Genomic DNA, 12,511 nt, shown 5'->3' on the forward strand with positions numbered 1-12,511 from the left:
TTACGCGTTGTAGGAACTGATATTTTACTCGGTTACAACTACCTAAAATCACTGAGTGTCAAATCTGACGGATTTCTCGTCATACTGTGGGTTCTGAAAGCAACCGTTCACGACAATGCGAGATTTGAAATAAACTATAAAATTGAATCTATTTCGATAGGTGATGTTAAGGTCAACAACCGTCAGGTGAGTAACAACTGTGAAATTATGTTACTCTGTGTCAGAAATTTATGTCAACTTGATCTGTCTGATATGCTTAATATTGGAAACCCTAGGTCACTGTGAACCGAATGTGGTCAATGAAAACAAACTCGCTGTTTCCAAAACGAAATAAAGCCTCGGTGAATTATCGCTTCACTAGATACGAGTTTAAATGGAAAATTGATATTCATGACGAAAAAATGGAACTAACAGTTTTATCAGAGAACTGCGAGCGAGCTGGATTTTACATATTCGACGGTGGTAATTTCACGGCTAGACGATACGGTCCGTATTGTCCTCGTTTATACGCCCCGTACGACCGTAACGTGGTCAGTCTGATTACATGAGGTGGATCGGTTACTGTTGTAGGATACGCTTATAATTGGGACGGTCAGTTGACAGTCGATAAGGAATCATATCTCAGATTTCGTCATACCGACTGTGACGGGTATGTTTTAAAGGAGGGAGAACGTCAGATCAATATGACATCACACTGTCTCGTGATTACACCCGAAAACCGACGCCTTCCTCTAAGAAATATTCACATTTTATCAGAACACGAATATCAAATTGACCGATGTTTTCAGGATTCTCTCTTATTCGGTTCTTGTAGCAGGTATCTGACATTGAGCAGTCAGTATCTCAATAACAGTCTAGTAATAAACACCGTTAAAACACAATTCATGGTTCCATTCTGGTATAATCCTTTATTGGTGAAACTACGTCGTAAATGTCAACGATCCAAGAAAGTTGACGTATATGGTATCAACCAGGCACCACTGAATGATAATTGCGGAATCATTCAGTCACCAAACTACCCTGGATCAGCAGGGTACACCAGGGAAGCATTAATATATAGTTTTCAATCGAGCATCACTCGACGAATTCAGTACTACAGATTTGTGATAAAACATATTGAAATGATACGATGTGAGAAATCACACCCGCGAGCCAAGGACCTGATTCTAATAAAACAATCCATTACTGATACAACTAGCGGCCAAACACATCAACGCGAAAATAGAATATGTGACAATAACGCGTTACCAGGACTTGTGTTTTATAGTTTAAGACATGAGAACCTCAGGTTTGAGGTGAAATATTACATACCGACATTTCAAATACAATACACATTAGAACAGTCGATACGGGTAAAACAGTTTAAAAATGTCTGTAAATCAGGATTTTTAGATTCGGGAATTTCATGCGTAAAATACATCAGAGATGAACGTCTGAATTGGGAGAATGCTGAATTGTACTGTAGACAGAAGTACGCGGGACATCTACTCAGTATCAACTCACAACAGGAAATGATTTCTATTAAAAGATTATTCGCTACAAAGCTTCTTCTAAAGGCATATTCACAGATAGCGCTCATAATGATGATTGGATTAAAACGGCAAGTAAGTCATGAAATAAGTCATTAGAAAGTTTGTATATAAGAATTTGATGTTATGTTTAATCACGTGTTTGCAACTTAATTTTTCAGCCCGTTTCTGGTTATTACACTTGGACTGATGGAAAACCATTGAGCTACACAGAGTGGTATAAACCTACAAACAACGACACGATACCAGACGTTATTCAAGGATTGATATCTCCTCTTAGAAAACAACCGATAAATGACGTCAATATGCCGTGTACGGCGATGATACTGAATAATCCACGAGGATCAGCGAACTGGGTTCGATTCCCCTGCGAAATCGAAGAGGTTCATACGAGTTTCATTTGCGAAACTGAAAGAATTTTTATCGAAAATAGAACAGCAACAAAGTGGAATGTAACCAAAAACGACACATTTCTGATACGGGAAAATGCATTTCAAGATATTAAATTCAATGAATCGAGCTGTACGATTGGTTTAATAAGCATAGACAGACAATGCTATCTCTTACTAACGGACTGGAACACACATCGAGGTCTTGATATAAAAACTGCGACAGAGATGTGTAATGGCGTCCGGGCCGAAGTAGGTAGTATTAAAATTAATATTCAAAAAGATATCTTAAATTTGATAACAGCATTTCAATATGAACATCAATATAGCTCTATACTAACGATAAGGTCTAATGACAGACTGCAAGTTATAAACCCAATAATCACCAGAGATGAAATTACTTATATTCAATCAGTTAAATGGATGATGAAACATTTTGATAATGCGACAGATACAGCGCATTCTGTTTTGTGTTCATACAATGTAACTGATGAAGAGTTAACTTCTATAAGCGGTTGTAAATCGTGGCAGTTTAAATGTAACGATCAAAGATGTATCAGCGACCATCGCGTATGTGATACCAGACACGACTGCCAACACGGTGGAGATGAACTCAATTGTACGGATATAAATTTCCACAGTCAGTTTCAATGCTATGATGGTCAAGTGATATCAATAAGTGGTTTCTGTGATTTCATACAAGATTGTGCGGATGGTTCTGATGAGGAATCTTGTATTCATCCCCCGTGTTTGTCAGAACAATTTCGCTGCACAAGTGGTCAATGTTTCAGTAGGTCAAACAGATGTGATGGAGTCACTGATTGTAAAGACGGATCAGATGAAATGGGATGCACTACTGAAATGTGTCAGGGGTTCCTGTGTAACAGTGGAGACTGTATTAGTTCTCAGTTATATCAGGATGGTGTCGTGGATTGTAGTGGAAGCCTCGAAGAAGATGAATTAGTAACAACTACTAATGTTACAGTGAATCCTACTGTTCAGTGCAATGATGAAAACTACTGCACGACTAACTTCACCAATCTCTGTACGGAATCAGATGAACAAAGGTGTTCTTTCAATTCTCCTCACTGTTATTCAAGACGTCACAGATGTATTCTAGAAAGAATGACAAATGGTTCCCCAGTTTGTAGAAATCTCGAGCACGTATTGAGATGTGAAGAATTTGATTGTCCAGCTGGTACTGTAAAATGTCCAGCATCGTACTGTATACCGATCAGACAGGTGTGCGATGGTCAATCAGATTGTCCTTATTCAGAAGATGAACAAAACTGCGAGACATTTTCATGTCCAGGAATGTTTAAATGTGGTCAGGAAAATCGGTGTATTCCACAATCTGAAGTTTGCGACGGGGTCGTCAATTGTAAACATACAACTGATGACGAGGCTTTATGTAACGTCACGTGTCCGATGGGCTGTAGATGTCAAGGTAATTTGATTGATTGTGCGAATGCTCGTTTAAAAGATGTGACTGGTCTTTTCTCGACATCAAGTCGAGTTTTAATTCTGTCGAATAACAGAATCATTCTGAGCGAGTCGACGTTTTCTTTAGTCGTTTATCTTCGAATGCTTAACATCTCTTTCAATGAATTGTCTTATATTTTACCGAACTCGTTCACAAACCTGCATAATTTACATACATTAGACCTTACATACAACAACATCACATCATTATCCACAAACACATTCATCGGGTTGTATAATTTAAAAGAGTTATTGATAACTGAAAATCCACTACGCCATTTAGAGGACAATACCTTCCAAGATTTAATGTCATTACAATTTCTGGACCTTCAAGGGCTTTCAATTTTGCTGCTTGGTAGAGATTTATTTAGAGGTTTATCTGCATTACAGTCGTTGGATATTAGCAGTAACAGAATCCATCATATTTCACGTAATGCTTTTTCAGGATTAAATGAACTTAGAATTCTCGATATCACCAATAACTCTAAATTTATTTTGACTGAGACAGGCGTTTTCGATAATCTAACATCATTAGTCTCGTTAACGTCTGATGCTTACAAATTTTGTTGCATGGCTCCGAATGTTGACCAGTGTCTTCCTGAAGCTGATGAATTTTCCTCCTGTTCTGATCTGATGGGTAACACAATCCTCAGAGCTATCATCTGGATCATCGCTTCATTTAGTTTCTTCGCGAACAGTATCGTCATTTTATTTCGTCTTCGATCAATTAGACTTTCATCCTCCGAAAAGCGCAACACATCCTCTGACATCCTCATTATCAATATCGCAGCTTGTGATTTTCTGATGTCGATTTATTTGTTTTCGATTGCGGGTGCAGATTATATTTATAAAGGAGATTATTTCCTAAACTCTGAAACTTGGACGGATAGTTCATTGTGTAGTTTCGCCGGAGTCACGGTGACTATTTCTTGTGAAGGCTCGTTGACGTTTCTATTCATTCTTACACGGCAAAGATTCTCGAATATCGTTAACCCATTTTCTGGAAGCCCGATTAGATCACCGAGATATGTGTCGATTATTTGTGGCATGTGTTGGGTTATTATAAGCACAATCTCTATAATACCGCTGTCACAATTATCTTATTTCGGTATTAAATTCTACGGTACTACTGGAGTTTGTTTACCTATGAATTTAATATCGATCGATGTCAACGCCTGGCAATATTCATTCGCTATTTTTGCGGTATTCAACTCGTTCATACTCGCTACGATAATGGCGACTTATGCACAAATGTACAGACTCGTATCTGGAAGCAGGACAGGTTCGGGTAGAATCGATCCTACGGAACTGGTTTTAGCACGAAGAAGTTTGGTGATAAATCTTTGTAATTTATTTTGCTGGCTGCCGTTAATTATCGTTCAGTTTTGCGCGGTATTACGGGTAGAAATACCGAATCAGGTGGCGGCTTGGCTGGCTGTTCTTTTCTTACCGATCAACTCGTCCCTCAATCCCCTTCTTTACACAATACTGACTATCGATATGAAATCAATACGAGCCAAAACTAAACGCTTTCGGCAATAAATGTTTCAAACAGTCTTAACGCATTGATCTGGCAAATATTATCGGGTTGTCCTATCTAAGCTCAAGAATTGTTATTTTTAATTGTACGTTCGAGTATTAAAGTTCACACATTTCACCCGAAATCATGCCCTCTCTGCAAGATGCGTCCGAAAACTATAGACAATATTGGAATTTTAAACATGATATTAAACCTGAGCGAACGAAGTTATCAGAATATTTCTGAAATATAATCGGGCGTGGGTATTAACGACACGTGGATACGATGGAACCGAAAATTCATTTAGAATTGGATAAGAAATGTGGTGCGAATATCAAATTGCCCAAAATTACCGCGAGATGTTGAACCTGTAATTTTTTATTTTACCTGCTAATTCGGGTTCCTGAAAATAAAAGATGAATTGACCTCGTAAATACTCGGCGCATCATTAGAGTTGGTAAAATTCTAAGCCGTCATGTTTGAAACATTTAACCAAATCTTTACTTTATATCTAATATAAGATAGCGAATATTTCGTTTCCTCTTGATCTCAATCGAATGCGAAATTTCGTTTTAAGAAAAAAAATAATTCTTTTCACAATGCGCGGGGGAGTATAGAATAGATTTTTATATCGCAAACACTTTCGTTTTGGATTCCTCACTTTGACCGTACGTACCAGTAACGTTAAGATAATAAATAGGTCAAGAGATTTTAGGGCGTTTTTCAACCAGTGTTGTTTATAAGTAACGGTAAATTTCATTTTTATAGGAAATTGATTTTTGCCCAGACTCGAGCTACCCACTCGCCAGTCGTTAACCGGTGGATCTGTCTTTCAATTACGAATAAATTTTAATACAGCCTACAAAGTATTTTACAGAACTGAATTGGATTGGAGAATGTTTAAGCAGAAAGTTACCAATTATGTTTTTGGTCTAAAGAAAAACCCAGACGAATTTGACACAACATCCAACTATGACATATCCTATCGATTTCCAATGACAAACACGAACCCGCTGTTTTATTGATTTCTTGGTTTTATAACTCATTAATCTAATTAACATTAAACTAACCGATCGAACGAGTAAGAAGGGCAATACATATTTCAAGATCGAAAACTTAAAAACGCGGTTTGCGAATTCGCGAAAACGGCGTCTTAGTAACGCGTAAAGTAACGCGCTACGACTGGATTGAACTCACGCCAGTCGCCGATTTTCAAAACGGTTAGAATCCTGAAACCGAGCGATGCGTATAAACTGCGATTCCAATAATATTCATAAAGTCGAATTTTGTCGGACGGTCGAGCGAAAATATATATTCGACTAGCTAATGAAATATTAATTTAAAAATAAAATAGGCAAACGAACGACACGGAATAATTGGGATATTTTTATATATAATTGGACATGGATATTTACCGCGCCTAAAGGAAATGTGAAACGTGAAAATTGCTGCACAGATTGATGGTAATTACTGGAGAACTCGTTCGAAAGTAATGTCAACGTTTGAAAATATATTTGTACCCTGAATTTGCTGATTGCAGCAAACGAATACTAAGAAATCTCAAATGCTCCATCATTAATGGAGAGAACTTGAAGATAGAAAGTAATGTGAAAAGGCGATCAGTGATTGAAATAACAACTTTAGAATCTGGAATGAATTTCAACGTTGTGTCGTGTTGATGTTGTTCGGTATGGAGCAGCGACTGAGAGCGCTGTTTATAGCGTCGCTGATCGTCTGTCAAGTTCGCATCGCGCGCGCTGATCGCGCAGACTCTATCGAGGAATCGTCTGTGACGGTAAGTTCGTCTTGTAACAACACGTGGTACCCGCTAGATTCTACGTCCGGTTACATCGTTTCACCGAATTACCCTTCGTTAACGCGCGGCGTTGAATGTCGTTGGTTCATCAACAGTTCTTTTACGGGGACTTTTCACGTCCAAGTTTACTACGATATTGGGCTTTCAATATTCTGTAGTGATAACTACCTTCTCGTTTACGAGTCTGAAAATAGATTGTGCGGTGTTGGAAAACATGAAATCCGCCGTAACGATTCGATCTCGTTGATGTTTAGGTGTAACGTCGATGGTGCGCGAGGTAGTCGGGTTTATGTCATATATAGTTATGAACCAAGCCGATTGAAAATCAGTCACGACTGTTTAAGACACAATATAAGATTGGGGAGGCTAAAAGCTGAGCAGGGTTACAAATACACCGTAGGAAAAATAATGAATTGCCAGTTATTTGTTGAATGGAGCGGCATGCCGCGAGGTTATGCGTTGAATCTAACATTTATTGATACAACTTTTAGATTCTATTATGGTTGGAAATCATTGTCGGTAACCATGAAAATACACGACGGTTGGAACACCAGCAATGAACCTTTAGCGCATATACCACACCAATCTGGACATCCAGCATCATCATTTTATACAAAAACAAACAAAGCTGTTTTGGTGTCACTGCTGACACATCTACAGTCACTGCTTTTAGTACAGACGTATAGAATATCTGATTGGAACGTCTCTAATCCGTTGATTCAGGTTTCTAATAACGAGTCGGGAGTGATCGTTCCCGATGACAACAGTTTACACGTAATAACACGATCAAAACACTTACACTGCTGGTCTATCACAGTGCAGGTGTTACAGTACGTCGTCTTCAACTGGACACGTGATCTCATCACATCCGGTGACGTCATCGGTGTATATAAACAAGAAGGGTTACGCGTTGTAGGAACTGCTATTTCACTCGGTAACAACTACCTGGAATCGCTGAGTGTCAAATCTGAAGGCTTTCTCGTCATACTGTGCATTTTGAGAGCAGGCGTCCGCAAAAATGCGAGATTTGAAATAAACTATAAGATTGAATCTATTTCGATAGATGATTTAAAGGTCATCGACCGTGAGGTGAGTATCACCTGTGAAATAATTTTACCTCGTATTGAAATAAACTGAAATTATTAAGAATAAAAACTGTCTGATATACTCGAAATATTGGCTAAATCTAGGTACCGGTGAACCAGATGTTTTCTAAGACGCCGTTCGCGCTGTTTCCAAAACGAATGAAAATCGTTGTGAATTATCGCGTCAGCAGATATGATTTTAAATGGAAAGTTGATATCTATGAAGAAAATATGGAACTAACAGTTTTGTCAGAGAACTGCGAGCGAGCTGGATTTTACATATACGACGGTGGTAATTTCACGGCTAGACGATACGGTCCGTATTGTCCTCGTTTATACGCCCCGTACGACCGTAACGTCGTCAGTCTGATTACATCGGGTGGCTCGGTTACTGTAGTAGAATACGCTTATAACTGGGATGATCAGTTAACAGTCGGTAAAATATCATATCTCAGATTTCGTCCTACCGACTGTGACGGGTATGTTTTAAAGGAAGGAGAACGTAAGATCAATATGACGTCACACTGTCTCGTGATAACACCGGAAAATCGACCCCTACCTTTGAGAAATATTAATATATTATCAGAACACGAATATCAAATTGACCGATGTTTTCAGGATCATCGATCTTTTGGTTCTTGTAGCAGGTATCTGGCATTGAGTAGTCAGGTTCTTAATAACGGTCTCGTATTAAACACTGTGAAAATACGTGTGACGAATGTATTCTGGTTGTATTCATTATTAGTTAAACTACGGCGTAAATGTCAACGATCGAAGGTAGTTGCAGGGGGTATTGACCAGACACCACTGAATGATAATTGCGGAATCATTCAGTCACCAAACTACCCGGGATCAGCAGGGCACACCAGAGAAGCATTAATATATAGTTTTCTACATAAGAATTTTCAGCGAATTCGATATTACAGATTTGTAATCAAATATACTGAAATAATACAATGTGAGAAAACAAAATCGTCAGACAAGAACCCGATTATGATAACGCAATCTATTACTGATACAACTAACGGTCAAAGACACCAACACGAAAATAGAATATGTGACAATAACGCGATACCGGGACTTGTGTTTTATAGTTTAAGACATGAGAACCTCAAGTTTGAGGTGAAAAATTACATACCTACATTTCAAATACAATACACATTTGAACAGTCGTTACCGGTAAAACAGTTTGAAAATGTCTGTAAATCGGGATTTCTAGATTCGGGAATTTCATGCGTTAAATACATCAGAGATGAACGTCTGAATTGGAAGAATGCTGAATTGTACTGTAGACAGAAGTACGCGGGACATCTACTCAGTATCAACTCACAACAGGAAATGATTTCTATTAAAAGATTATTCGCTACAAAGTTTCTTCTAAAGGCATATTCACAGAACGCGCTCATAATGATGATTGGATTAAAACTGCAAGTAAGTCATAAAATAAGTCATATGAAACTTTGTATATAAGAATTTGGGGTTATCTTTAATCACGTGTTTGCAACTTAATTTTTCAGCAAGTTTCTGGTTATTACACGTGGACTGACGGGAAACCATTGAGCTACACAGAGTGGTATAAACCTACAAATAACGACACGATACCAGAAGTTATTCGAGGATTGATATCTCCTCTTAGAAAACAACCGATAAATGACGTCAATATGCCGTGTACGGCGATGATACTGAATAATCCACGAGCATCAGCGAACTGGGTTCGATTCCCCTGCGAAATCGAAGAGGTTCATACGAGTTTCATTTGCGAAACTGAAAGAATTGATATCGAAAATAGAACAGCAACAATGTGGAATGTAACCAAAAACGACACATTTCTGATACGGGAAAATGCATTTCAAGATATTAAATTCAATGAATCGAGCTGTACGATTGGTTTAATAAGCATAGACAGACAATGCTATCTCTTACTAACGGACTGGAACACACATCGAGGTCTTGATATAAAAACTGCGACGGAGATGTGTAATGGCGTCCGGGCCGAAGTAGGTAGTATAAGAATTAATATTCAAAAAGATATCTTAAATTTGATAACAGCATTTCAATATGAACATCAATATAGCTCTATACTAACGATAAGGTCTAATGACAGACTGCAAGTTATAAACCCAATAATCACCAGAGATGAAATTACTTATATTCAATCAGTTAAATGGATGATGAAACATTTTGATAATGCGACAGATACAGCGCATTCTGTGTTGTGTTCATACAATGTAACTGATGAAGAGTTAACTTCTATAAGCGGTTGTAAATCGTGGCAGTTTAAATGTAACGATCAAAGATGTATCAGCGACCATCGCGTATGTGATACCAGACACGACTGCCAACACGGTGGAGATGAACTCAATTGTACGGATATAAATTTCCACAGTCAGTTTCAATGCTATGATGGTCAAGTGATATCAATAAGTGGTTTCTGTGATTTCATACAAGATTGTGCGGATGGTTCTGATGAGGAATCTTGTATTCATCCCCCGTGTTTGTCCGAACAATTTCGCTGCACAAGTGGTCAATGTTTCAGTAGGTCAAGCAGATGCAATGGAATCACTGATTGTAAAGACGGATCAGATGAAATGGGATGCACTACTGAAATGTGTCAGGGGTTCCTGTGCATCAGTGGAAACTGTATCAGTTCTCAGTTGTATCAGGATGGTGTCGTGGATTGTAGTGGAAGCCTCGAAGAAGATGAATTAGTAACAACTTCTAATGTTACAGTGAATCCTACTGTTCAGTGCAATGATGAAAACTACTGCACGACTAACTTCACCAATCTCTGTACGGAATCAGATGAACAAAGGTGTTCTTTCAATTCTCCTCACTGTTATTCAAGACGTCACAGATGTATTCTAGAAAGAATGTCAAATGGTTTCCCAGTTTGTAGAAATCTTGAGCACGTACTGAGATGTGAAGAATTTGAATGTCCAGCTGGTACTGTAAAATGTCCAGCATCGTACTGTATACCGATCAGACAGGTGTGCGATGGTCAATCAGATTGTCCTAATTCAGAAGATGAACAAAACTGCGAGACATTTTCTTGTCCTGGAATGTTTAAATGTGGTCAGGAAAATCGGTGTATTCCACAATCTGAAGTTTGTGACGGTTTCGTCAACTGTAAACATACAAAAGATGACGAGGCTTTCTGTAATGTCACGTGTAAGAAGGGCTGTAGATGTCAAGGTCATTTGATTGATTGTGCGAATGCTCGTTTAAAAGATGTCACTGGTCTTTTCTCGACATCGAGTCGAGTTTTAATTCTGTCGAATAACAGAATTATTCTGAGCGAGTCGACGTTTTCTTTATTCGTTTATCTTCGAATGCTTAACATCTCTTCCAATGAATTGTCTCATATTTTACCGAACTCGTTCACAAACCTGCATAATTTACATACAATAGATCTTACATACAACAACATAACATCATTATCCACAAACACATTCATCGGGTTGTATAATTTAAAAGAGTTATTGATAACTGAAAATCCTATACGCCATTTAGACGACAATACCTTTCAAGATTTAAAGTCATTACAATTTCTGGACCTTCAAGGGCTTTCAGTTTTGCTACTTGGTAGAGATGTATTTAGAGGTTTATCTGCATTACAGTCGTTGAATATCAGCAGTAACAGAATCCATCATATTTCACGATATGCTTTTTCAGGATTGAATGAACTTAGAATTCTTGACATAACCAACAACTCTAAGTTCATTTCCACAGCAAGAGGAGTTTTCATCAATCTGACATCATTAGTCTCGCTAACGTCTGACGCTTACAAATTTTGCTGCATGGCTCCGAATGTTGACCAGTGCCTTCCTAAAGCTGATCAGTTTTCCTCATGTTCTGATCTGATGGGTAACACAGTCCTCAGAGCTATCATCTGGGTCATCGCTGCGTTCAGTCTCTTCGCAAACACGATTGTCATTTTATTTCGTCTTCGATCAATTCAACTTTCGTCCTCCGAAAAGCGTAACACATCCTCCGATATCCTTATTATCAATATCGCAGCTTGTGATTTTTTGATGTCGATTTATTTGTTTTCGATCGCGGGTGCGGATTACGTTTTTAAAGGAGTTTATTTCTTGAATTCTGAAACTTGGACGGACAGTTCATTGTGTAGTTTCGCCGGAGTCACGGTGACTATTTCTTGTGAAGGCTCATTGACGTTTCTATTCATTCTAACACGGCATAGATTCTCGAATATCGTTAACCCATTTTCTGGAAGCCCGATTACATCACCGAGATATGTGTCCATTATTTGTGGCGTGTGTTGGGTTATTATAAGTACAATCTCTATAATACCGCTGTCACAATTATCTTATTTCGGTATTAAATTCTACGGTACTACTGGAGTTTGTTTACCTATGAATTTAATATCAATTGATGTCCACGCCTGGCAATATTCATTCGCTATTTTTGCGGTATTCAACTCGTTCATACTCGCTACGATAATGACGACTTATGCGCAAATGTACAGACTCGTATCTGGAAGCAGGTCTGGTTCGGGTAGAATTGACCCTACCGAACTGATTTTAGCACGTAGAGGTTTAGTGATAAATCTGTGTAATTTATTTTGCTGGCTACCGTTAATTATCGTTCAGTTTTGCGCGGTATTACGGGTAGAAATACCGAATCAGGTGGCGGCTTGGCTGGCGGTTCTTTTCTTACCGATCAACTCGTCC

The sequence above is a fragment of the Tubulanus polymorphus genome, chromosome 12, assembly GCF_964204645.1.
Source record: "Tubulanus polymorphus chromosome 12, tnTubPoly1.2, whole genome shotgun sequence".
NCBI classification, from domain to species: domain Eukaryota; kingdom Metazoa; phylum Nemertea; class Palaeonemertea; order Tubulaniformes; family Tubulanidae; genus Tubulanus; species Tubulanus polymorphus.